Below are 26,683 nucleotides of genomic sequence, written 5' to 3'. Positions count from 1 at the left end.
CACTGTCGTATTAGTAGGATCTTCAGAAAACCACTTTATTTCACAGAATTTGTCCTCTGAAAGGTCTCTATTCATAATTACGTTCAACCAGGCTTACAGGAAATGGGCAGTTTAGTAACAGGAAATGAAATCCACTGAGAACGCTTCCTTTTCCACTTGCACACTTCTTCCTAAGCCAGCTGGCAGATATCTGGAGGATTCTGGGACTTGATATTGTTCTGTTATTTTAAGGTATTGTAGTAAGCCAGGAAACTTCCCCAGGCAATACAAGTCAGCAGGTACTAAATTATGCAATAGGATAGTTTATGCATAGCTTTTTTGCTTTGGCATTAAAATTTTACTTCCTTGCACAATGCATTATTTATACTGAATTTAATAGGAATACTTCAAAAGCCAAAACATGATAATGGGTGACCCAGTTTCAAAGCTAAAATGGTGAGTGAAAGATATTTATGATTGGCAGATGGACTAGACATATTACTTGGATGAAGAGAGCAGGAGATGTTCAAAAAGGTTCATTATAAAAAAACTTAGGAACACATAGCCCATGACAAGAGAAAGCTAGACTTTCATTCCTAATGAATGTGTCCTAACTTCTATGCACCATAGTTACAAATGTGAATGTAGGCACCTGCCGCCAGGAGACAAAGTCAGGAAATGGAAATGTATTGCCCTGCAAAGATTGATCAGTCTCAGGTGAAGCTGATTTGTTTCTTTTTGAAGTAAAGAGGGTGTGGACAATGACACAAACCTTGATGGGCAGGGATCCACGCTGCATTCCTTCAGTTTTGGTTTTGGTTTTACATTTTCAGGGTAGTAGTGACAATAATGGTCAGGAACTACCCTCTTCAAGCGGATATCCACACATTCAGCAGAATTGAGCTGATAATCTAAAGTGTTAGAAAAGGAAAGTCTGAATATTGCATTCATTTTTACTTGGCAGAGTTACCACTTGCCACACACTTTTTTTTTCCTCTTTAAGAAACTTAACTCAGTGGCTCTCAACCCTGGCTGTATAGCAGAACCACATGGGAGCTTTTAATACACTCTAATGCCCAGGTTCCTTCATGGTCCAATTAAGTCAGAAGTCCTGTGGCTGGGATCCAGGAAAACAGCATCTTTTTAAAAAGATCCTCAGGTTCTTCTCAGATGACTAAAATGTGTGGCCAAAATTGAGAATGACAATTAGTACCAACTGTGGTACTCTCAGCACTTCTAACTAAAAAATGACAATAGTCTCCTCTTAAGAACTGTTTCCAGCCCAGGTGCAGGTGAGTTATTCATTCTCCTCGGTTCATTGTCTTTTCTCCTCATTGTCACCACAGCACTGTGCAAGGCCCTTCTCTCATTTCCATATAATCTCTCTTCTTCCCTTATTGACACTCCCATTCCAATCCCCGCAACACACCTATTTTGATTTGTTGTTGATATGTCCTTAAATATGCAACCATCTTATGTAATGTTGTTTTTTTGTGTATCTGTTTTTAGCTTAATGAATGATAATGTGTTTTAAATCTTGTTCTGTTTTCCACTTTTTTCACTCAACATCATGTTTTTGAGAACTACCTTTGCGCTGGGTGGTTGCTGGGTTGAATATTTCTTTCATAACATTTTGTGATTTGCATACACAGTACCACATTTTACTCTTCTCCCCTGGGATGCCACAGGCACCTGCCATACCAATAAGCTTTCCAAATGGGGAATTAAGCATTGTCAATACAAAAAGGAACAAAATCCATCCCCCTATGTCACTCCCCAGCCCTCATCTCACAAGCCTTCAAACAGAAGGAATGAAGACTTATTCTTGATTCTACTACATCTAATTTGTAGAGTTTCTGAGGAAAGTGAACATTGCAAATAGATGAGTGCTATAAATTTAAAAAGCAAGTCACAAAATGATGCTTCTATTTCCTGAAAGATCTGATTCCAAGTTTCCTGTCACTTAAGTGTCTGTTAAGTTAAACTTTTTTAAAAAAAGGTAATTTTTCAAAACTAGAATGAGCTCTTTACGAAAGAAAAAAATGGCCAAAGCCAAGCGCTCTGCATCTGCCAGTTGGTCTAAAGGTCTGAAAATACATTTAAAGTCCTGATTGTCGTGAGGAATCTGATTTTATAAACCACTAGACAGCTTTCTATAAGACACGGCTTGGATGTAAGCTGAGTGCAGAAGGACGGACTGGTAAGCATTATAAAAAGCAAGGTCGAAACCACAAGAATGAAAATCCAAATGGAGTCAATAAAATGTTACTTGGGTGCCAATATCTGCCAGAAAGTCAACGATATCAGATGGCAATGGCAATCTAGGTACTTGCTCCAGATTGATCTCAAGTGTCTCACATTGACGATTACAGATGGGACTAGGAAAGTCCATCCAAGCACCCCCGGTACTTTAGAGACCAATGGACTAATTTTCTTGATTATCCAAAACACTTTAAAATCCATTCACACACATCACACAGATTTGATGACTAATATAATTAAATTTTGGTAATGCTTTCCTTGTGGGTTTTATGTGCATATTTTATTTTCCCCAAAACAAGTACAAAATGAGATTACAGCTCCTTGAGTCAGAAAAAAAAAAAAATCTTTGTTCTAAATAGAAATAGACTTCTAAATGAAAACAGGGCATATACAGGTGTTTATAATTTGGGGAGAGACAATTAATTTTCCTCTTCTGTTTTATCACAGTTTAGAGATAGCACAAAGCAAAAGAAATGAGGCAGAGTGCCTTTCTGTATCTTGAGCAAATGAACTGAAATTCTGCCAGTGTACAGAAAATGGCAGGCTCCCCAAAAGCAGCCTAAAATCTCCCTTCTGTTCTTACAGAGACTGTAAGACAATCTCACTGCTAAGTGCTCATGCACATTTACAGTTCCAGCAGGACTACGTCTTTCCATGGGCACCCGAGTATGAGAAACACCTATTTGCTTCCCAAGAATTTAATCAACTGGATTAAGCTGAATCCCATTATAAAGTGTCTCCTCTGGAGTAGAAAGTGTCTTTTATCTTACGGATCCAAATGTGAACGTCTCTCTGAATGACTGTGTGTAAGAACAAAGAAATAAAATTTTTAAAAAAATAGATGTTTGAGCCAGGCATGGTGGCACATGCCTGCACTCCCAGCTACTCCAGAGGCTGGGGTGGGAGGATGGCTTGGGCCCACCAGTTGGAGACCAGCCTGGGCAACATAGTGAGATGCCATCTCTACAAAATATTTTAAAAATTAGCCAGGCATGGTGGCATATGCCTGTAGTTCCAGCTACTTGGGAAGCTGAGGTTGGAGGATCGCTTGAGCCCAGGAGTTTGAGTCTAGCCTGGGCAACTTAGTGAGACCTGCCTCTAAAACAAACAAACAAATAAAAAAGAGAGAGATACGTTTGTTTTTCTGCAGAGTAAGAGTACCCAAAGAGTCATAAGTGACTCAAAGATGTAAAGGAAACTTTGCCTTATAAAAATGCTTATAACATTCAAGAAAATTCAGAGGGAATTGAAAATAAACTGAATGAATGTCAGAGCTGGTAGAAACTTGAAGTGACTTACTCCACTGGTTTGTTCTCACTGTATGAATTTTGTGATTGTGCTCTATTTGTGACAAGGGATAGATTTCCACTTACGGTAGTTATTAAATTCTTTTTGTGAATATGTTTATTTAAGTTGAGTAAACGCCCCCTTAAAGAAAAATCCTTTAGTAAATAACAGTGCAGGAATAACACAGATATGGCAAGAATAGTGATGGCAATATGGCTCCAGCTGCTATCCAAAGACACCGGCTTAAAGAGGCGATGGTTCTCAAAGTGGAGTGCGTACCATCATCTCCTGGAGGATGAGCCACACCCTGGGGTTTCTGACTCAGTAGGTCTGCGGTGGAGCCTGAGAATCTGTATCTCTAGTTAGTTCCCAGGAGATGCTGATGCTGCAGGTCCAGGAAGCCCACTGTGAGAATCACCTGCTGCAGGATCATCATCATGTGGTCTTTTGCCTCAACCCTGGCCCTGGGAGGAACTAGCTGGTGAACTGGGGAGATTCACTTGTACTTTCTTTCTGTGGCACTATTCAGTCTTCTCTCCATTTCCAGGGACATAAACTTCTTCTTGGGCCTGGGCTGCCCAGGGCTTCCCATAAAAGTGCCTGCCCTGTTGTTTCAGGGGGAGCCTAAATTACAGAAGAGAGACATCTGCCTGCATATTCACAGCAACCTGGCACTGACTGAAGAGCCCTCCTTCATATACCTGTAGTTTAAAGGAGAAAGGCCAGTTTCTGACTCTAAGTAAATTGATATGCCGTAGGCTTCAAGGATTGAGATGTGGAGCTAGGCTGGGCTGGAGAAGGATTTATTCTAGCTCTTCAAACAAGACCATACCTGAGCCTGCATACCCTGATCTGGTCCCAGGTATAGTAGGAGGTTTATATAGTAGGGGAGGCAAAGGGCAAAGTCATTTAGAGCATGACTCTGATATCAAGCAGACCTGGCACCAGATCCTAGCTGCACTGTTTACTAGCTGAAAAACATACTACTGTATGCTCTTTACACTTTCTAAGGGTCAGTTTGTTCATGCATAAGACAGGAATAAGAGACCTTCCTTAGAGTTTTCTTGAAGAATAAATGTGATTATGAGCATCTAACCCATGGTTTGACACATGGTAAACACCTAGTACCACTGCCTGGTACTCTAAGGGGAAGCTTCAACATAAATCCCTATTCTAGTAAATCATGGTTCCTGGGTTGCATGCATTTATTCTTTGATTTAAAAGGTTAGTTCAGAAAAAGAGAATTATTTTGACAGTAGCTCTGGTTGCCTTCTCATTTGCTCCTGAGAGTTGCCAGTTCTCCATATCAAATGGACAATAATCTTCCACTGGAGCATGAAAGATGCTGCTTTTCTGGCATGTGTGTAGAGCCCTGGATTACACTTGTCCCCAAACCTTCCTCAACTGACTATGAAAACCTTGAACAAGGCCAAGCACGGTGGCTCACGCCTGTAATCCCAGCACTTTGGGAGGCCAAGGTAGGTAGATCATCTGAGGTTGGGAGATCGAGACCAGCCCAGCCAACATGGAGAAACCCTGTCTTTACTAAAAATACAAAAAATTAGCCAGGCATGGTAGCAGGCACCTGTAATTCCAGCTACTTAGGAGGCGGAGGCACAAGAATCACTTAAACCTGGGAGGCGGAGGTTGCAGTGAGCCAAGATTTGGCTATGGCACTCCAGCCTGGGCGACAGAATGAGACTCTGTCTCAAAAAAAAAAAAAAGACCTTGAACTAAGCAGACAATAAGCAGGGCTTTCCCCTTTACCACTTAGTAGGGACCCTTTCTCTTTTTAATAAGCTTATACTCTTGCACCTGAGGAGAGAAAAGTTGTAAATCTAACGTTAGAACCAACACACCCATTGACTCAACCTGGCTGGGCAAGTCACTCCTTCTTTCTGCTTCTCCGATTTTTCATAGAAAATTAAAAATAATACATACATTAAGGCAATCAAGAAGAGAAATGCAGTAACACAGGCAAGCAAGTTTGTTTATGGTTTTTTTTTTTCCTTTGGCTAAAAGTAAAAGGTGTTTTCCAAATCCATTTTGCACCTGTCTTCAAGAATAAAGGCAAATGCATCTTCTTCATTAACACCATTGCATTCAGGCTGCTGAGTAAGGTGCTGTGTGATGAGACATCTCTAATCACCACACCAATTTTAAAATCAGCTTCAAAAATGAAAATGTGAAATTTGTCTAACTCTGAGCTCTAAATATTCATGAACAAAGCCTGGACCTCACCTCCTCCACACCTCACAGTGCACGGAAAGAAGTCAGTTTGTCTCCACTGATGACTGATGGGCTGGTAAAAGAACTGAACCATTATTTTTAATAATAATATATTTAAGCACATCCTTTTGAAAAATTCTTCTAGAAGCACAACTGCAAGAACTCAACTTAAGTGTACAAATATATGGTGTTTAAACAGTCTAGTATCTAATTAAAAGGAAATGGGGGGTAGGCATGGTGGCTCACACCTGTAATCTCAGCACTTTGGGAGGCCAAGACAGGTAGATCACTTGAGGTCAGGAGTTCAAGACCAGCCTTGCCAACATGGTGAAACCCCATCTCTATTAAAAATACAAAAATTAGCCCAGCATGGTGCCACATGCCTGTACTCCCAGCTACTCAGGAGGCTAAGGTGGGAGAATTTCTTGAACCACTGCCTCAAAAAAAAAAAAAAAAGAAATAGGGCACCAATGAGGTAATATATATGTTAATTAGTTCCATTTAGCCATTCCACAATATATACATATTTCAAAACATCATGTTATACACTATAAATATATACAATTTTTGTCAATTAAAAATGCTAGGAAAAGATTAATGTGGCCAGGCACAGTGGCTCACACCTATAATCCCAGCACTTTGGGAGGCCGAGGTGGGTAGATCATCTGAGGTCAGGAGTTTGAGACCAGCCTGGCCAACATGGCAAAACCTGGTCTCTACTAAAAAATACAAAAATTAGCTGGGTGTGGTGGCATGTGCCTGTAGTCCCAGCTACTCAGGAGGCTGAGGCAGGAGAATAGATCGAACCCATAAGGCAGAGGTTGCAGTGAGCTGAGATCGCACCATTGCACTCCAGCCTGGGCAACAAGAAGGAAACTCCATCTAAAAGAAAAAAAAAAGTAAAAGAAAAAATTAATGTGTTAGAAAAACCAGGCCAGGCACAGTGGCTCAGCCTGTAATCCTAGCACTTTGGGAGTTCAAGGCAGGAGGATCACTTGAGGCCACAAGTTTGAAATCAGTCTGGTCAACATAGTGAGATCCTATCTCTCCAACAGACAAAGTTTAAAATTAGCCAGGTGTGGTGGCATGCACCTGTAGTCCCAGCTATAGCTATTGGGGATGCTGAGGCAGGAGGACACCTCGAGTGCAGGAGTTTGAGGCTACAGTGAACCATGATCACACCACTGCACTCCAGTCTGGGAAACAAAGCAAGACTCTGTCTCAAAAAAACATGAAAATGAAAAAGAAAAATCTCTAAAAAATGCAATTGGAAAAAAAAAACAAGAAATACAATTGGGATAAAAAATTTTAACAATAAAAATTAATACAGTGGGTTGGGTGTGGTGGCTGATGCCTGTAATCCCAGCACTTTGGGAAGCTGAGGCAGGCAGGTCCCTTGAGGTCAGGAGCTCAAGACCAGCCTGGCCAACATGGTGAAATGCTGGCTCCACTAAAAATACAAAAATTAGCTGGGTGTGGTGGCACATGCCTGTAATGCAAGCTACTTGGGAAGCTGAGGCAGGAGAATCGCTTGAACCCAGGAGGCGGAGGTTGCAATGACCGAGATCACACCATTGCACTCCAGCCTGGGCAACAGAGTGAGACTGCATCTCAAAAAATAAAATAAAACAAAACAAAATAAAATAAAATAAAATAAAATAAAAGTAGTATTATAAAAGGTATTTCATATGAGAAATGCTACATTTAGTGGAAGAAACAGCTTATCAAAATAATACAGTTTAAAGGGAATTTTAATAAAGTATCAATAAATCTGCTATAATATTTCTTTAAAAAATAGAGATAATAGACAAATAGAATGATGAAGAGACAATATTTAATGATATAATTGCTTAGAATTTCCTAGATTTTAAGAAAGACAGAAGTCTCTGTTTCAAAATGCTCATTGAGTTCTAGACATTTTAAAAAATAAAACAAAAAGCATAAAGAAAAATCCTAAAAGTTATCATAAACAAAAATATGACTACCTAGAAAAATGTGAAAAATCAGATTAACATCATATTTCTCACAAGAAATATTGGATTCAAGAAAACAAAGTCAAGTCCTCAAAGTGATGAGGGACAAGAATATTGAATCTGGAATTCTATAACCAAGTTATTAATCAGTAATCAGTTATCAGTTATCCTCCTATAATCAAATGACCAATCATTAATCAATGAAATAAATATATTTTCCAACACAAAATGATTCTGAAACTTTAACACTTAGAGATATTCACTGGAAAAAAAGAAAAAAAACTACTAAAGAATGTACCTAAGAACTAATATAAATACAGAAGTAGTGAGATGTAAGAAGCAATAATGATTAAATAAATCAGTAAAGCTTACAAGAGAATCTAAACAAGGATTGATTTCAAAATAGTGGTTTTATGTATTTAATTACAAAATGACATAAAAACTCCAGACACAAGATATGTGTGTAGGGAAGGGGAGGCAGGGTTATGGTAATGGAGTGGGGAGAGCACAGGTATTACAGAGATAGGATACACTGCTAAAAGGAGCTTTGTTTCTGTTCCCAACCCAGAACCCTAGAAAGTTCTATCATAGGAAAAAGTAAACTGGAAACAGGACAACCTTCAAAGGGTATAAAGCCCTGGTTCAAGTTATTTCAATTCCTTGTTAGATAAAGATCACCTGTTGCTAACCTAGCTGTCTTCTAGAAGCAAAAATAAGACAGCTAAAATCATCCAGTTGGAAGAGTGTTACACTGAAGATCTAGAAGCAAAAATTATCCAATAATAATTTTTAAAGGGGATTTTAACAAACAGTATCAATAAATCTACTACAATCTCAAATTATATCCACAACCTTTCTTCCATAATATACAGCACAAACTTTAAAAGTAACTAAGAATAGAAAAAACAAAATTTAATGACAACCCAAAAAAGTGAAAAAAAATAGACATTATAAACATAATGACAGGAAATCCAGATATTGGTATTAACTGATGAAAATATAAAAACTTAAGTACACCATTATTACCTCCTACAACCCTGGCCTTGGCTTCAGTCTTGTTTCCCCGCAGGAGGGGCCTAGCAACACCTTATGCTATTCCTATGATTATAACACAAGTATTGGAACACTTTGCCTCGGGCACTGTTTTTCAGAGAACTTGGAACAAGATTAAAATGTTCAAGAAATCAAATTATAAGATGGGGAATTTCACTGGAAACAAGCTATAACTAAAATGGAAATTCTAGGAATAAAAGATGCAATGATTTAAATCAATATCTCAATGGACGAACTTAAAAGTGGATTAAAATAGACTTTGGCAAGTATTTTATAAAGAGCCAGATAGTAAATATTTTAGGTTTTCAGGCTGCATGGTTTCTGTTGCAACTATTCAATTCTGCTAGTATAGTGCAAAAGTAGCCATTGACAATGTGTAAACAGATAGGGGTGGCTGTTCTGATAAAACTTTATTTACAAAAACAATGATGGCCTGCTGGTCGTAATCTGCTGATCCCTGAATTAGACACACCTGAGCAGAGGATCAGTAAAATGACAGTAAAAAGAAAGTGGAAATTAGACAAATTGGATACAGGTAAAGGTAGAATTACAGTCCTTACAGTCCCAGAAATACATAACAAAGAGCTTGGGAGAGAAGTTAATCTGAAGAGATAATAAATGAGAATCTGTCAAAAGTGATGGTGGATCTCAAGCCACAGATTCATGAGACACCTGGACTTCAAGCTGAAGAAAGGCACTAATTACACCATAGCCCAATTGATGAAAACTCAAAACAAAGGGAACGCACTTAAAAGCAGATGAAGAAAAAGGACAAATTACCTTCTAAGGAACAAAAAGAAGACTGATAGCTGACTTCTCCACAGAATAAACTGAAGTCAGAAGACAATAGGGAGATATCCTCAAAGTGCTGAAAGAAACGTTTTATAATCACAGAAGGGTCAATTCACTAGGAAGATGCGATGATTCTAAATGTGAACATACCTAACAACCTAGCCTCCAAATAGATAAGGCACAATGCACAGTCACGGGGTAGTTTTAGCACATCTCTCATGATAGAATAAGCAGACAAAAATCAGGAAGGCTATAATTTGGAATAACACAATTACTAAACATGACCTAATTGACATACATAGAACATTGTATCCAACAACAGAAGACTACACATCACATTCTCCCAAACTTTGTTATATTCTCAGCCACAAACCAAGTTTTATAAATTTTGAAATATTGAAATAATATGGAGTATGTTCTTTGACCACAGTAGAATTAAGCTATAAAAATAAATTTTAAAATGATTACTGGAAAATTCCCTCATGGTTGGATGTTATACTTCCAAATAATCCACAAGTCAAAGAATATGTAATTACAAAACTTACAAAGTAATTTAACTGAATGATGAAGGAAAACATTTCATATCAAAATTATTAAATTAAATATAAGGTATGCATTGAGAGAAATTTTTAGACTTAAATGTATATGTTTTAGGGAGAAAAGATGAAAATTAATGATTTCATAATCCATCTCAAGAAGTTTAGGAAAAAAACAGCCTATGGGATCTAAAGAGGTAAGAGTGGACATAATAAAGATAGGAGCAGACATTAATGATAAGGAAAGAAAACTAGAGTAAAACAGTTATGAACCCAAAAGTTGTTTCTGTGAAATGTCTAATAAAATTGATAACCCTCTGATGTGACTGAGCAAGTAGAAGAGTAGGCACAAATAGTCAATATCAGGAATGAGAAAGAGGACATACTACAGGTTGTTCAGAAAGTGAACGAACAATAAGAGGATGCTATGAAAAGTATGCCAATAACTTTTTAAAAGTTATTTGAAATAGGCAAATTCATTGAAACTAAATGGACATAAGAAATAAGAAAATCTAAAGAATCTGTATCTTTCAAAGACATTAAATGCATAATTCTAAATATTTCCTGGTGCACACTGCCAAACATTTAAAGAAAAAAAAAATGGCACCAATCGTATGCAAACTATTGCAGAGAATAAGAGGAAACACTTCTAAACTTGTTTTATAAAAGCAGAATAAAATGCCAAGACCTGAAAAAGGCATTCCAAGAAAACAAACAAGCAAACCCTTTCTTGCACGTAGGTACCAAAACGACAACAAAAACCTTAAGTGAAATAATTTAAAATCACATCCAGTGATATATAAAAGGATACACCTTTTAACAAACAATAATTAATATTAACAATAAATTCTTTTTTTTTTTTTTAAATGGAGTCTCGCTCTGTCACCCAGGCTGGAGTGCAGTGGCGCAATCTTGGCCCACTGCAACCTCCACCTTTCAGGCTGAAGCGATTCTCCTGCCTCAGCCTCCCAAGTGGCTGGGACTACAGGCCCATGCTACTACACCTGGCTAATTTTTTGTATTTTAGTACAGACAGAGTTTGACCGTGTTAGCCAGGCTGGTCTCGATCTCCTGACCTCATGATCCGCCTGCCTCAGCCTCCAAAAGTGCTGGGATTACAGGGGTGAGCCACCACGCCTGGCAACTAACAATAAATTCTAATCGAAAAGAACAATGACTAGGTAGGTTTATCACAGGAAGAAACAGTTGGTTTAACATTTGAAAAATCAATGTCATTTATTACATTAAAAAGGAAAAAGGAGAAAACCATGTGATCATCTCTAAAGATGCAGAAAATGCATTTGATAAAGCTCTGTGCTTGTACATAATGAAGCAAACTAGAAAAAGAAAAATATTCTTTCACCAAATAAAATATCTATAAAAAATGTTATAGTAAAAACCATATATAATGGTGAATTATAGGGAACTTTTCTCCTGAAGTGAAATGCATAACAAGGACAGCTGCCATCTTCATTATTTGCAGATGTCACAATTGTGTATGTATACAATCCAAAAGAATTCACAAACTATTAGTATTAATACATGAATATAGTAAGAATATAATGTCAATACACAAAAATCAATATTTCCACACCCCAGAAACAAATAGAAACTGAAAAAAATACCATTTATAGTAACACCAAAATAACCAACACCTGAAAATAAATTTAATAAAAGATATTAAAGACATAGAGTAAAAATTATGAACATTACTGAGAGAAATTTTAAAAGAACTAAAAAATGTATGGATATGCCATATTGATGAATTGAAAGACTTAGTATTGGAAAATGTCAATTTTCCTTAAATTGACATACAGATCCAATGCAGTTCCAATCAAAATCCAGCAGATTTTTAAAAACAGACAAGCTGATTTCAACGATATAAGAATGCAGTGTCAAGGAAAGCAAAGATAATCTGCAAGAACAAAGCTGAAACTTACACTTCCAGATATCAAGACTTATTTTAATGCTACAGTAGATATATCACAATGGTTTTGGCACAAATAAACAAACAGATCAATGAAACAAAGTAGGGTCCATAAATACATTGTTATTACCAGACTTCAGAGAAATAGGCAACAGATCATTCCTCACCTAATGGCTCTAGGTCAATTAAACAGTCATATAGAAAAAATATTGATTCTATTATACCTCACAATGTATACAAACTAATTTCTAGATGGATTATAGCCTTTGGTGTGAAAGGAAAAACATTAAGGCTTCCAAACACAAACATAGAAGAATATCTGAAGGGCTGGGCATGTATTCCCAGGACTTTGGGAGACCAAGGTGGGAGAAATGCTTGAGCTCAGAAGTTTGAGACCAGCCTGGGCAACACAGCTGGATCCTGTTACTACAAAAAAAAAATTTTTTTTTTTTTAATTTGGCCAGGCACAGTGGCTCACACCTGTAATCCCAGCAGTTTGGGAGGCTGAGGTGGGTGGATCACTTGAGGTCAGGAGTTCAAGACCAGCCTGGCCAAAAGGGTGAAACCCTGTCTCTACTAAAAATACAAAACACTTGCTGGGTATGGTGGCATACACCTGTAATCCCAGTTACACAAGAGGCTGAGGCAGGAGAATAGCTTGAACCCAGGAGGTGGAGGTTGCAGTGAGGTGAGATCATGCCACTGCACTCCAGTCTGGGCGACAGAGCGAGACTCAAATAAATAAATAAATAAATAAATATCCAGGCATGGTGGCGTGCACATGTAGTCCCAACTACTTGGAAGGCTGAGGTGAGAGAATCACTTGAGCCCAGGAGGTCAAAGCTGCAGTAAGTCATGATTGTGCTACTGAACCCCAGCCTGGGCAACACAGCAAGACCGCATCTCAAAAAAAAAAAAAAAAAAAAAAAAAACCACGAACAAACAAAAACAAAAAGAAGAATTTCTTCATAATTCTGGATGAGGCAGATTTCTCAACCAGAATACAAATAGCACTAAGTAAAATGTTAAAGACCGATAAACTACACTACAGTAAAATTCAGAACTTCTGTATAGGGAAACTGATAGCCCTAAATACATTCAATGGAGAAAAAAATGGAAATAGAATGAATTAAGAATTCAGCTCTAGCAGCTGAAAATATAACACCAAAATAAATCCAGACAAAGATAAAAGAAATAAAAACTTATATAAATAGAAATGTAAAAAAACCTCTGCATTAATGAACAAAACAAAAATCTAGTCGTTAGATGTCTCAGAGACAATGTTTGGATGGTCTGAACAAAACAACAACTATGCAAGGAACCAATAAACGAGTTTAGGAATGAAAGAGACATTGTTATAGGTAAAGAGGAGACTGTTTTTAACAATAAGGGAATACCATGATTACATTTGAAGAGCTAAGTTTCAAAAATGAGATGAATTGGATACTTCTCTAGAAAAATGTAAATTTCAAAATTGGCTAAAATAATAAGCCTAAGAGAAACATAAATGGTTTCTAAGTCTTCTCCATTACCACCGAAAAGAAAAATAAGAAAAGAAAAAAAAAAGAAAGAGAAAAGGCATTAAGCTAGATGTGTTACAGAAAGAGAAATCCTAAGCATAGTAGACACATTCCATTCCCTACCAGCATCCATTTCTCCTTTCCATTCTACAGACACTCAATTTTGTTCATGTTCATTCCTCCCTCCTGTGTCTTACATGTACATCCTGATTGTTTTTTTTTTTTTTTGAGAAGGAGTCTCGCTCTGTCACCCAGCCAGAGTGCAGTTGTGCAATCTCGGCTCACTGCAACCTCCGCCTCCTGGGTTCAAGTGATTCTCCTGCCTCAGCCTCCCAAGTAGCTGGGATTACAGGCGCCTGCCACCATGCCCAGCTAATTTTTGTATATTAGTAGAGACGGGGTTTCACCATGTTGGCCAGGATGGTCTCGTTCTCCTGATCTCGGGATCTGCCTGCCTCAGCCTCCCAAAGTGCTGGGATTACAGGCGTGAGCCACCGCACATCCTGATTGTTCTAAGTGAATCACCATGCTCACATTTACCTTGCTAGTGGCAGGACCAATGAGTGTTCTGCTCAGATACACAACTGCAAAGGGTGTCACTGGCCAACAGCCCCAGTTCTGGGTCAAGCTTCCCATGGGATTCTCCTAGCCAGTGACTAAGCACAGCAAGGGTATTGAAGGCAGAGCCATTCTTGGGAGACACTGGAGGCCTATGATGAATGACATTGGCTCAGGGTTTCCTCTCCAGCTTTGCTGAATTCTCCTAGAACCTACTGCATTTAAGATGCTTGCATCCAACCTTCCTTCCTTCCCTCTCTCCTTCACTCATGGTCAGATTTTCAGTGCAATCTGATGGCTCTCTCAGCATCACCCTGCTTTCTCTCCCTCTTTTTTCTCACAGGCATTTCCTAAATAAGTTTCTTGCACTTCTCATCCTGCCTTGCATTTGATTCTTAGAGGACCCAGATGAACACAGCAGTGGATGGTATAGAGTGGGCACGTGACCCAATTCTTGTCGATGAGAGGTGGTAAAAGGTCTACTGTGGAGTTTCTGAGGTTTCCTCGCTGAGAAGGTCCACAAGAAAGAAAATGGCCCACTGGGCTTCCGGGGATCACATCATCTTGTCCACATGTGACACCTGGATCAGTGCCTTTTACTTCCAGTGCAGGGCAAATATACAGCAACTGACTCAAATCCATGCACGATATCCTCAAACGGGCCCTAATTGCTGCCAGTGGGCACACTCTCTTTCCCCTAGTCCCTCGACACTGCCATTGTTGTCTTGCTGCACGTTCTCGGTGGTGTGGCTGGGACCCCATCCAATCCTTGGCTGGCTTAGAGCTCTGCACTAGGGAGACCATCGGCTTTATTGTTCATGCCAGGATGGCTCTGAGAGTGAAAGGAGGAGCTACTAACAATTCAGCTGGGGTCACAGGCACAAACTGGGCCTTTTCTGCACAAAATAGAACCCATAGTCTCTCTACCTACACCTCTCTGCTGAAGGGTCATTTTGCCACCACCTTGTCACCCCCTGGCCAGTCAAGAGTACATTAAATTTTCTAGATGTCTTCCATTACCACTCAGGAACTGAAGGAGACTCCGGGGAGCTAAACCCAGACTCAACCTGTGACTGAACATTTCAGGGCACTAATTCCACCTTCACTCTCGTGCGGCTTCTCTGGGTTGCTGATGGAGGTGGGATTTCTGTGAGGTGCTTTCCTCTGGGAGCTCTGCCTGGGAAGGGAGCAAAAGCTCCTTTTCTGCTTTTGGCTCTCCCTGAAAGCCTCCCTGCCCTGGAGAGCGACCACCATCATGAAACATGACTCGCTGCCCGCTTCCTTTGTCCTGGCACCAGGAGAGGGAGAAGGCTTTCCACATCCTGGCTGGACATGCCCTGTGTGCACATCCTCCTGAGGACACTAGACTGAGGCGCAGCCTTGCTGGAGAAAGGAGCAACCTCTCCATGTTACAGAAGATGTGCTATGGGTTAGGACCCCAGGCTTGGCCCTGGAAATGTTGTGGAGACTAAATCAATTTGGAAAATCTTCATCTCTCTCCACTAAGAGTGGCTTTCAAAACAAAAGACTAAGCTAAAAATAATAATAACCCTACTTTAATCATGAAAAGATGAACATGAATGCTTTCTCCTGCACTCCAGCTAATTACTCACCTGCCATACCACTGCTGTCAAGTCCGCAGGGCAAACAGCTCTGCTGACAAAGGAGATGGTGAAGTACAGAGAATGGCAAAAGTGAAATGCACATTGACATTTGCAAAAGTGTATTAGCACTGTTTGATGAGGAAAATGAGTTTTATAATAAAAGTATGTGGCCAGGCATGGTGGCTCACACCTCTAATCCAGCTCTTTAGGAGGCTGAGGCGGGAGGGTTCTTGAGCTCAGGAGTTCAAGGCCAGCCTGGGTAACATAGTGAGACTCTGTCTCTACAAAAAAATTAAAAATTAGCTGGCTGTGGGGTTGTGTGCCTGTAGTCCCAGGTAGTTGGGAGGCTGAGGCCAGAGGATTACTTGCAGCCTGTACTTGGCCTGGGTGACAGAGCAAGACCCTATCTCAAAAACAAACAAACAAAAAAGGTCAATGGTATTCAAATTCAACTACTTGACTTGGCCACTTCAAAAGAATTTCCAAAATTTATGAAATAGATTTTTATATAAAACTATTCATAGTATGTCTACATTTATACATGTATCTTAGCTGTGAATGCTGGTAATTACTAAAGCAGTATATGAATTGCTTTAACCAAGAAATTTCCTTCAACAGACCACATTACAGTAAAATATGCAATATTCTAAAAGTTTCTGCCTTTGGAATGGACGACAAATGCTTAGGATGAGACAGAATCCCAATGATTGTAAGGCATGAGGAAATAGGTAAATTTTCTTTTCTGCTGGCACTGTTATGGGTTGAATTGTGTGCCCCCAAAACAACATGTTGAAAGCCTAGCCCACCGTAGCCCACAGTATCTCAGAATACTATCTTATTTGGAAATACAGTCTTTGCCAATGTAGTTAGGGTAAGGTAACTGGGAGGACTTAATCCATTATGAGTGGTGTCCTTATAAAAAGGGGAAATTTGGACTGGCCAGGTGTGGTGGCTCATGCCTGTAACTCCAGTACTTTGGGAGGCAGAGATGGGTGGATAGCTTGAGCCTAGGAGTTCAAGACCAGCCTGGCCAACATGGCGAAACCCCATCTCTGCTAAAAATATAAAAATTAGCCCAGCAGGGTGGCGTGTGCATGTAGTCTCAGCTACTAAGGAGGCTGAGGCAGAAGAGTTGCTTGAACCCAGGAAGCAGAGGTTACAGTGAGCCGAGATTGTGCCACTGCGCTTCAGCCTAGGTGACATAGTGAGTCTCTGTCTCAAAAAAAAAAAAAAAAAAAAAGGCATGGGAGAAATTGAGAAATTTGGACCCAGAGCCAGACACGCACAGAGGGAAGATGATGCCTGAAGTCTAAGAATTGAGGTGAGAGGCGTAAGACAGCTTCTCCCTCACAGCCCTCAGAAGAAACTGATCCTGCCAACACCCTGATTTTGGACTTTCGGGCTCCAGAACTGTGGGACAATAAATTCGGCTGTTTAGGCCACTCAGCTATGGTACTCACTAACAACAGTCTTGTGAAGCTAATACAGGCACTGACTCTAAAACTGTGTCTTGCAGAGTTTTGAAACACCTGTGAATGTGTAAATGTAGCCTCGATCTGCACCGCATTGCAAGCCTCCAATGTGTTCTTTGAGAGAACGAAGACAGGCAGTTTCAAATCCTCTATCCCCACATAAGGTAAATATACTATCATAACTCCCCACAAAGAAAAGAGGCTAATGAGTTGACAGCATAAAAGATATCTAGAGCTGAGGAAACTGAAGACAGAGATTGTACAACTGGGGACTAGTAGAAAAGCAATCAGAAAACATTTTCCTGAAGAAACACAAAATATGAGAGTGGAAAAAACATGAATCCCTAAGAAGACAACTGGCTGAAAAAGGAAGATTTCAGAGCCCAAAGAAGAGAAACGTTTTCTTCTCCCTGAAGATATATATATATTTTAAAAGATGAGAAAAGCTACCAATAGTAGTTAAAAATTAACCATGGAAAGATGTCTTTATCCAAGTAATTTAATTTTATTTTTTTAGATATCCTCATGGGAATATACTTAAAATTGATATTCACAAACATCTACTCATAGATGCAAATATTCAGTAAATTCTCACTGAATGAATAGCGTCTATCTCGCTGTCAATCAATGAAGCACATGGCATCAGCTACTGTACTTAGCCGAGACTCACTACTGCTACCTGGTGGCAACATGCGCATATTGAAGAAGCAGGGCCCTAATGCAAAATACCCCTTAGTGCTATAACAAGGGTCATCCATGAAAAACAGGTCATTGAGGGCTGGGCATGGTGGCTCACACCTGTAATCCCAGCAATTTGGGAGGCTGAGGCAGGAGGATTGCTTGAGGTCACGAGTTCAAAACCAGACTGGGCAATATAGTGAGGCCCTGTAGCTACATACAAATAAAAAAAAAAATGAAAAAAGGGAAACAGGATTTTCGGGAAAACAAGCATATACAATGAGAAATCCACTGGAAGAAGGAGATGTGCAATTTTCAAGAATGGTCCAACCATGAAAATATAGCTTCTTAAAGAGTAGAAAAAAGAAATTTTTTTCTCATTGGTACAGTGAGATGCTAAGCTGCAAAATCTGAGCAACAATACCTATAAGACCACCTAACATCCCATTGATGTCTACATATGTCACTCTTTATGTAAGAATACAGCAGTGTTCAACAGTACAGTTATCAAAAGCCCATGAAGTAGGTCTACTACATGAACTGTAGCAAAGCGTGTGCCTCCACCTGGCTCAGCGCACCCACAGCTGTGCTAAATGAGCACTGAATATGCAGGGCTGGTAGTCACCGCCTCATCCTCTCTCAGGCGGAAGCCAGGTCTCCCGTTTATAGACTAGCTTCTGTTGGTTGACTGGAATGGAAAGAGATACAATGAAACACAGGGACATAGGGCTGACTGTCATCAGTGACCTCACAGGCACTTTTAACCTCCCACTCAAAGTACAGCCATAACTTGATTGTGTGACGGGCCAGGAGGAGATGAATGGAAGCAAAGAGTTCCTTATCTTAGCAACAACACAGGCTGGGAAATACTACAATGTTTGGAACCAAAAAAAAAAAAAAAAAAAAAAAACAAAGGAACTGATGGAAAAGGATACTTCCTAGAAACCCACATTATTTGGACAAGCTCCCAAGTCAGGAAAAAAACAACATCAGAGCCATTCTGACTTCATCATAAGCGTCTCCAATTTTGCCACATTCTCCCCCACTAAGTACACCACATCCATGAGGGACAATTGCCGTAGGTATGAAAATGAGGCTCCATTTATGCATGAGTCAGACAGTTGTATGTAACACCCTCTTTGATAAACGTATTTTTCAAAACACCTTTTCAGTCTGGAGAGATCAAAAGCTTTCCAGGAGTTGAAGTCAAAGTCCAGAACTGTTTATTAAATCTGAGAGAGTCAGAACTCAGAGACAGGAACATAGAGGACTGAATATGAATGCAGACAGTGTACACCGAACATGCTGTTAAAATGTACTCTATTGGCTGGGCGCGGTAACTCACGTCTGTAATCCCAGCTCTTTGGGAGACCAAGGCAGGTGGATCATTTGAGATCAGGAGTTGGAGACCAGCCTGACCAACATGGTGAAACCCCATCCCTACTAAAAATTAAAAAAAAAAAATTAGCCAGGTATGGTGGTGCATGCCTGTAATCCCAGCTACTCAGGAGGAGGCTGCAGTGAGCTGAGATCGTGCCACTGCACTCCATCCTGGGTGACAGAGTGAGACTCCATCACACACACACACACACACACATTTTCTTTTAAATGTACTCTATTAAAAGGTGAATACATAATTCGGACAAGAAGGTGTAAAGTAATTTTTAATTATGCACGTGATATGTGAATTCATTCTTCCATTTACTTTTTATTATTTATTTTTTAATTATTTTTTTTTGAGACGGAATCTTGCTCTGCTGCCCAGGCTGGAATGCAGTGGTGCGATCTTGGCTCACTGCAACCTCCGCCTCCTGGGTTCAAGTGATTCTCCTGCCTCAGCCCCCCGAGTAGCTAGGATTACAGGTGCGCACCACCACACCCGGCTACTTTTGTATTTTTAGTAGAGACAGGGTTTCGTCATGTTGGACAGGCTGGTCTCGAACTCCTGACCTCAGGTGATCCACCCGCCTTGGCCTCCCTAAGTGCTGGGATTATAGGCATGAACCACCACACCCAGCCACATTCTTCCTTTTAAACATTATTTTAAGAATTAGATATTATAAAATGTTATCCCCTCTAAAATAGTCACTGTTTTTTTTAGTGTTTCCATTTTGAAATGTATCCTTCCAAATTATTTTTAAAAATATACATATACATATATGTGTGTGTACATACAAACTCATAGAAATATGCAGTTTACATGTGTTTTTATAAATGGTATCAATAAACAATATATTGTTAAGATCTACTGATGCTGATACTGTAACCAAACAGTATCTTGAAATACTAATCTTTGTGGGTACTTTCATCATTTCATCATTGTATTAATATCTCCTATTCAGTCAAGGACCTCCAAGTTGACTTGAGAAGAATACAGATTCTCTGAGTAGTAATTAAAAGAGAACAAAAAGTGTGTGTGTGTGTGTCTGTGTGTGTGTGTGTGTGTCTGTGTGTGTGTGTGTGTGTGTGTGTGTGTGTGTGGTGTATATTTTCTACTTGAGAATCACATAGGAAGGCCCTAAGGAGGGCAAGAAAATAGAATTTATGCCATAACAATAGACCAGAGAGACTTTAAAAAAAAAAGGTAATTATGGCTTCCCCAAAACCTTTCATAATATGACTGCCTAAGAAGACTACTGGATCAATGCTTTAAGGATGTGACACAGAAGTCAGAAACATAACTGTCTGTGGCGGCTAGGCAGATGATATAAATGCCCAGATCAGGATGAATGGCAACCAACCACTTACGCCTTTAGTGTTAGGGACACAATACATAGTGGTGTGGACCACGGCAGACCCGAGACTGGAAGGCAGCTGTTCCCCAGTTACAGTCACTTATTGCTATTGTAAAATGCAAGCTCTTCCCATTTTTACAGAGAAGCAGAAGAAAAAAAAAAAAAACCTGATCTTCTGATGTAAAAATCTCTCAATTTTTAAGTGTTGATTATTCAAAATCCAAAGTTTCAGAAACAAAACAATACACTGTGCAGGCCAACACTTGGCAGGTCCCACTGCAGGCTGAATTTGTATCTCAGGGATTGGGATGAGTTAGCAACTCTCATCTACCTCCGTGCATGCTCCTCTGATGACACAACTGATGTCTCAGTGAAACATTCCGTGACAAATTAATATGTAGAACAGAGACAGCTTTTTAAAGCTAAAGGGTTTTTTTCATACAGAAAACTATAACTGGTAATTGGGGCTATTTTTTAGCTTCCATTTACATTTTGGAATGGGTTTCTGAAACAGGATAAGGCAAAACCACACACTGAACTATCTTTTTCATTTCTTAGGCATTTTCAAATTTATCAGAAGAGTATCTAACTGTGTCACCTTGGAAATATATTGGCCACTATACTTCATGTCCTCTGAATGAGGGAAGATGCCCCAGCAGCATCCAGAAAGGGGACATAGGCTCATGGTTCCAGAGAAGAAGAGTTCTTCTGAAGGTATCTTGTGACAAGTATCTGTCATAGAACATCTGGGGAAGCAAATCCTGATCTTGAATCAGCCCACTGCAAGACTGCATGTTCTAAGGGCTGAAGGTTGAAGTAAAGATGCCTTAAGGATAACCATCTTAAAGGAGGGTAAGAAATGAGCCCCTGTTGTCTCTGCTCTCCTTTGCAAGAAGACATGCAGCGGCACAATACTGGTTTAGGATATGGTGCATTTAACCATCGGCCATTTTCACCAAACTCTATCTGAAACTGAACACAGCTACTCGGGAGGTTGAGGCAGAAGGATCACTTGGGCCCAAGAGTTCAAGGCTATGATTGCAGCCACTGCACCAGCCTGAGCAACACAGGGAGACCCTGTTTCTTAAACCAGCAAACAAACTGAACAAAGCAACCAGAGATTATAAATACAGAATCAATCCTTCCCCCATAAAAGTGAAGTTTGTTCTTTAACTGTCAGGGTTAGGAGCAGAAATTTAAGAGTGCTGAACAATTTTTAAGAATGGACTGCCAATATGGAAATATTGATGACACATGCTCTGTATAAAAAACAATGATTGATGACCTCTTGCTAAACAAACTTATTGTTTTAAAAATCAAGATGTTCTGGGATTCAGGTACATGAAGTTTATGAAGAAGATCATCCTACCTTGAAGATGAAATCAGCCATCAGAGGTCCTGGAATCTTAAAAGTTTGCCTTTCGGAGCCCTCTGAAATTCCACTGTTGTGTTTGCTATGACAAAGACTCCGGGGCTGTTAAAGCTGTGTTCTCCTTTGCTTCCTTGAAGTGTTTTTGATTCAATAACTAAAATTAAAATATACGATTCAAATAAGAAACAATCTTAAAGGCATTTTATTACAAAAGACATTTTAGCAAGCACAATGTCAGTATATGATATCAAAACAATGTCAAAATAGCCACTCAGTTTACAAACATTAATTGATATTGGTGGAATAGATATATCAGATTTTTAATTGCCCATAAAAAAGGAGCTAACAAGGGTGGCAGGCCCAAATAGTTCTACTTAATTCTTTGGAGCCATTTCTAGCATAAGGGGAAAGAGAAAACTTTTCTTTCTTTATATGTTTTCATGATTTAGCTAATACTCAAAGTAAAGCTATGTTCACTCATTTTATTTCTTGTTCAAAAGATCTTATGCCTACTCTTTTAGACAAAAATCACAGCAAATTTCAAATTTGCTTTTTATCAAACAAAACTTTTCATTTTGAAATAATTCTAGATTAACAGGAAGTTGCAAAAATAGTATAGAGAGGTCCTTTGTAAACTTCATTCCCTTTTGTCTAATGTTTACATGTTACAAAAGCATAGTTGAATATCAAAACCAGGAAATTGCCACTGGTACAATATGTGCATAGAGTTCAATGCCATTTTATCACCCACCACCACAGTCAAAATACAGAACCACTGCATTGCCACAAAGACCTCCCTTGTGCATGAAACCCCTTTATTCGAATTTGCTTTCACATGAACAAAAGTGCTTTTAAGATTTCCTACAGAAAAAAATGTTGGCTTATCACAGTTTAAACAAAAAAGCATTTCTACTTCATTTAAATTTCTGTCTTTCCTCCCTCTTTCTTTTCTTTCTTTTATTTTCTAAGTGTCACCATACTTAGTAGATCTGGTTTCATGTTGACAGAGGCAATAAAAAATGTATATACAGCTAGGTTCTGGGGCACCTGCGTTTCTGGCCCTGTATTTTTCTCTAACTTTCTGCCTTGGGTTTTCATTGCCTCATATCTAAAATGAGGAGTCAGAGCAGACAATCTCTCAGGTCCAACTCTATTCTAAAACCCACACTTGATTCAGTGATATCATACCAGTCTTTAACAATCTCAAACAAAGAACACAGAAGAACCAAAACTCCGTTGAGGGTCAAAAATGGAAAGCTGATAAAATGCGACAAAATAGTCTGGCATTAGGGAGCTTCCATCCATAGCCTGCTGGGCTTTGATTGTTTTCATTTGCTGGATTTTTCTCTGTCACTGGAGCAGCTGCAGGAATTCAAGTGCCCTGGGCAGACTGCGTAACAGGCATTAGGAGACATCCCTGATCATCCCTGACAGGCAGGCTGGGAACTTTCCTGGGAAAATTCAAAGGCTGGACATGAGCTACTTGATCTGGAGGAGTCACTAGCGGTCGAAGAATAATGCTGGCTACTTTTAGGCATACAAAACCCCAACCACTTTGGCCCTGATCTCCATGACCGCAATAGATTTTTGGAAAGTGTGAGATTAAATTCATTTCCTAGTTCCAATGAAGACATAAAACTGAGTGTTACAAAGTGAGTTGTCAGTAAAAATGAAATGGGGAACTGGAGATAGTAAGTGGGACCTACGGTGGATGTCTCTAAAGTCAATGAGAAAAACAAAACGATGAGCATTAAGAGCATTAAGGCAATATCAAGACGCAAAATGAAGTGGGACATAACGCATCCTCACAGAAGGCATGCAAAATACAAGTTTCTAGACACTGATTTAGCCTGAAATGACTTGATTAAATTCAAGTAGCATGCAATGGATTCGCGGCTGTGTTGGGGTAGTAATTGCTTTCCCACTGTGCTAACCTTCTGGACCACAGTGTTCCGAGTTGCAGATCGGGATACAGAGTTGGGGCAGGGGGTGTAAAAATCTGGGAAGGTAATCTGGGAGGAAGGGAGGACCAGTTGCTATGATATCCATTCCCTAAACCAAAGGCCAGCATTTTTGTTAACTTGGTTTTGATATTTTGTTTTTAATACAGAATCTAGCCACTATTTTAACAGTGTCTAAGAGTCTCAGTGACACGGATATAAAAACACAAGTAGCAAAAACAATTTTCAAGTTCACATAAATTACCCAAACCACTCTGCTTTCCACTAAATGGTACGCTTATTGTAAAATATTTTTAATTTGAGTATTTCAAAAGGCTTCTGGTTATCTAAAGCACAAACACTGGTTGCCTATCTAGGAGGCAGAAAGCAGGTGTTTTGACCTCAATTGTGTAAATGGGTAAGCAGAGTCAAAGGTGGGTGAAGAAAGACTGGTAAACTGATTTGGTGAATGTAGAGTTTATGGACGCAAACAATTCTGATAATCTGGATTAACAAAGCCATTGTGCCAAATCCACGGCAAGGTGGAGGCCGATGCAGTTCTTTAAAATTGTCATTTTTATTGGTGGCAAACTTGCTTCTCCTTTGTGCTGGTGCCTCTTAAATGACAAAAAAAGGAGTTTGTGGTGTTTCAATCAACAATTCAGATGATGTATTGACTTATGGATACCTTTAAGTTTTTATTAATTTCCACCATTTCCCTATATTTACTGCAGCCCCATGTTGTTCACAATGTGTGATTCATGGCTAGTGAGAGCTGCATGCACAAGCCCTTTGGTTCTCAGAGGTTTCACTGACCCTCTGTGGTTTCCGCAGCAAGGTGGTTAGTGTGTAGGAGACCCCAGGAAGCTTATAAACATCCCCACCAGAATTAAGGGAAGAGAGTGTGAGCCTTCTTTCCTGCTGCCCACGGCCCAACTTCTTTCTCCTCTCCAGACTTAATATTGAGGGGAGGGAGGGAAGTGTTGAGGAAGATATGATAGGTAGTCTCAAAAAGAGTAAAAATTAGAAATCAAGACTTTCTTGTATCCCCAAATCTTCACAACTCAGGTCTCTAGTGATGCCTTTAAATATTTTAATCCACTACTAGTTATTTGTAAAAGAAATTATGCCTAGAAAATGATGAATGCTTCTAATTGCTTCTAGTTGAAGGATTTGCATTGAGAAGTATCAGTTCAGGCTTCTTTCAAAAAAGGCAGGGTCATGGTAACCATCCCCAAGAGGTCTTCCTAAATTCTAAAGGCCACGAAAGTACTGTCAGGTAAACGTGGAATGAGTGTTTAGCATGGCTAACATAGTTATAAATACATCAAACTTATATGTACAGTAGAGCTGTATTTATATAGTATATGCTAATTTAATTCATGTCAATTTCCTTTGATTGGTCATTAGGTACTGTATCCATGCTTATATTTATACATCTCTATATATGGTCCTTAGATAGGACTTAAAGGGAAAATATTCTTCCAATCGAATTGGAGGTTTTTGGTTTATGACCTCTTGGCTTCTGAAGTTTATTGCTAGTCAAACACATTTAATGCTAAGGTTTTGCTACAATAAAACCTGTTTTGCAGGGATCTGCTTATTGCTTCCATTTTTGAAGGGATGCACTCCTGGAAAATTTGGGGCTGTGTGCTCCCCATAATGCTGTGGCCAGGCTTGGGACAGGACTGGAAATTCAGGATCTGAACAAACACCTCTAGGCAGTATGTCAGATGGATATTCTGTAATGAAAATTCACTCCACAGCAAAGAGACTGATATTAATGTTGCTAGGTATTTTCAGTTCTTAGTAATGCAGTCTTTTGGATAGTTATAGTTAATGTGGATGTTAAAAGAATGATTTATTACTGCAAAATAATCTTCATTTCAGAAATATCTCTTTTACAAATAAAAATTAAGAAAAAAGTTGTATAAATCCAGGAAATAAAACCACTTCTATATTTAGATATTCAGAAATGTTAACTAAGTCCTTTGTAAATGAAGCCAGTTCTATTCATCAGCAAAGAAGGATAACTTTCAGAAATACTTCTACTGCCAATTGTGAGATTGTTCAGAAAGGAAAATAGTCCAAGCAACAGATTTGTCACTCTTGGAGAAATGGGAACACTTTTGAGCCCTGTTCTTGGACGAGCGCCAGTCTTGAATATAAAGTTATGTTGAATATGCCAGAACATATACACATAAACGAATTTTTGCCTCAAAGTGTTCACCTTTACTTATTCTGTTTACTGTTTACTTATTTTGTTTTTACAATTTATAAAACTATTTTTGGAGCTGAATTTTGGGGAATGGCCTTTAATATCATGAGAATATCAAGACCATTTACTGCATTTTTAAGCATCTTTTCCATGTATAATTTGCATGCCATAAACTTTGCCCTGTTAAAATGCATAATTTAATGGTTTCAGTGTATTCCCAGAGTGAAACCATCACCATCATCTATTTATTGTTTCAAACTCGCAGTATTCTGGGAAACCAGTGTCGGCCTTCAGGGACCCCTAGATGGGAAGTTGTGATGTGCTAGCAGCAAGGCTTGTTCTGATCAGCCATATTCACTGATAAGGTTTTGTATTTTAAAGTTTGTTTTGTTTTGGTTTTTTTGTCCCACTTTGCTGAAATCTCCAGAACACTCCCAAATCTTAATTTACTCTCCATGTATTATTATTATTTTAGAGACATGGTCTTCCTGTGTCACTCAGGCTGGAGTGGCAGATTGCAGTGGTGCAATTAGAGCTCACTGCAACCT

General features: G+C 39.2%; 1 pseudogene; it reads right to left on the bottom strand.

Annotated features, from left to right (window-relative positions):
- Positions 1-792: 792 nt before the first annotated feature.
- LOC134738317 (putative HERC2-like protein 3) overlaps positions 793-26,683 on the bottom strand; it is a 131,482-nt pseudogene continuing 105,591 nt past the window's right edge.

Source organism: Pongo pygmaeus, chromosome 16 (genome assembly GCF_028885625.2).
Source record: "Pongo pygmaeus isolate AG05252 chromosome 16, NHGRI_mPonPyg2-v2.0_pri, whole genome shotgun sequence".
NCBI lineage: Eukaryota > Metazoa > Chordata > Mammalia > Primates > Hominidae > Pongo > Pongo pygmaeus.
This window is presented reverse-complemented; position numbering and strand designations above follow the sequence as displayed.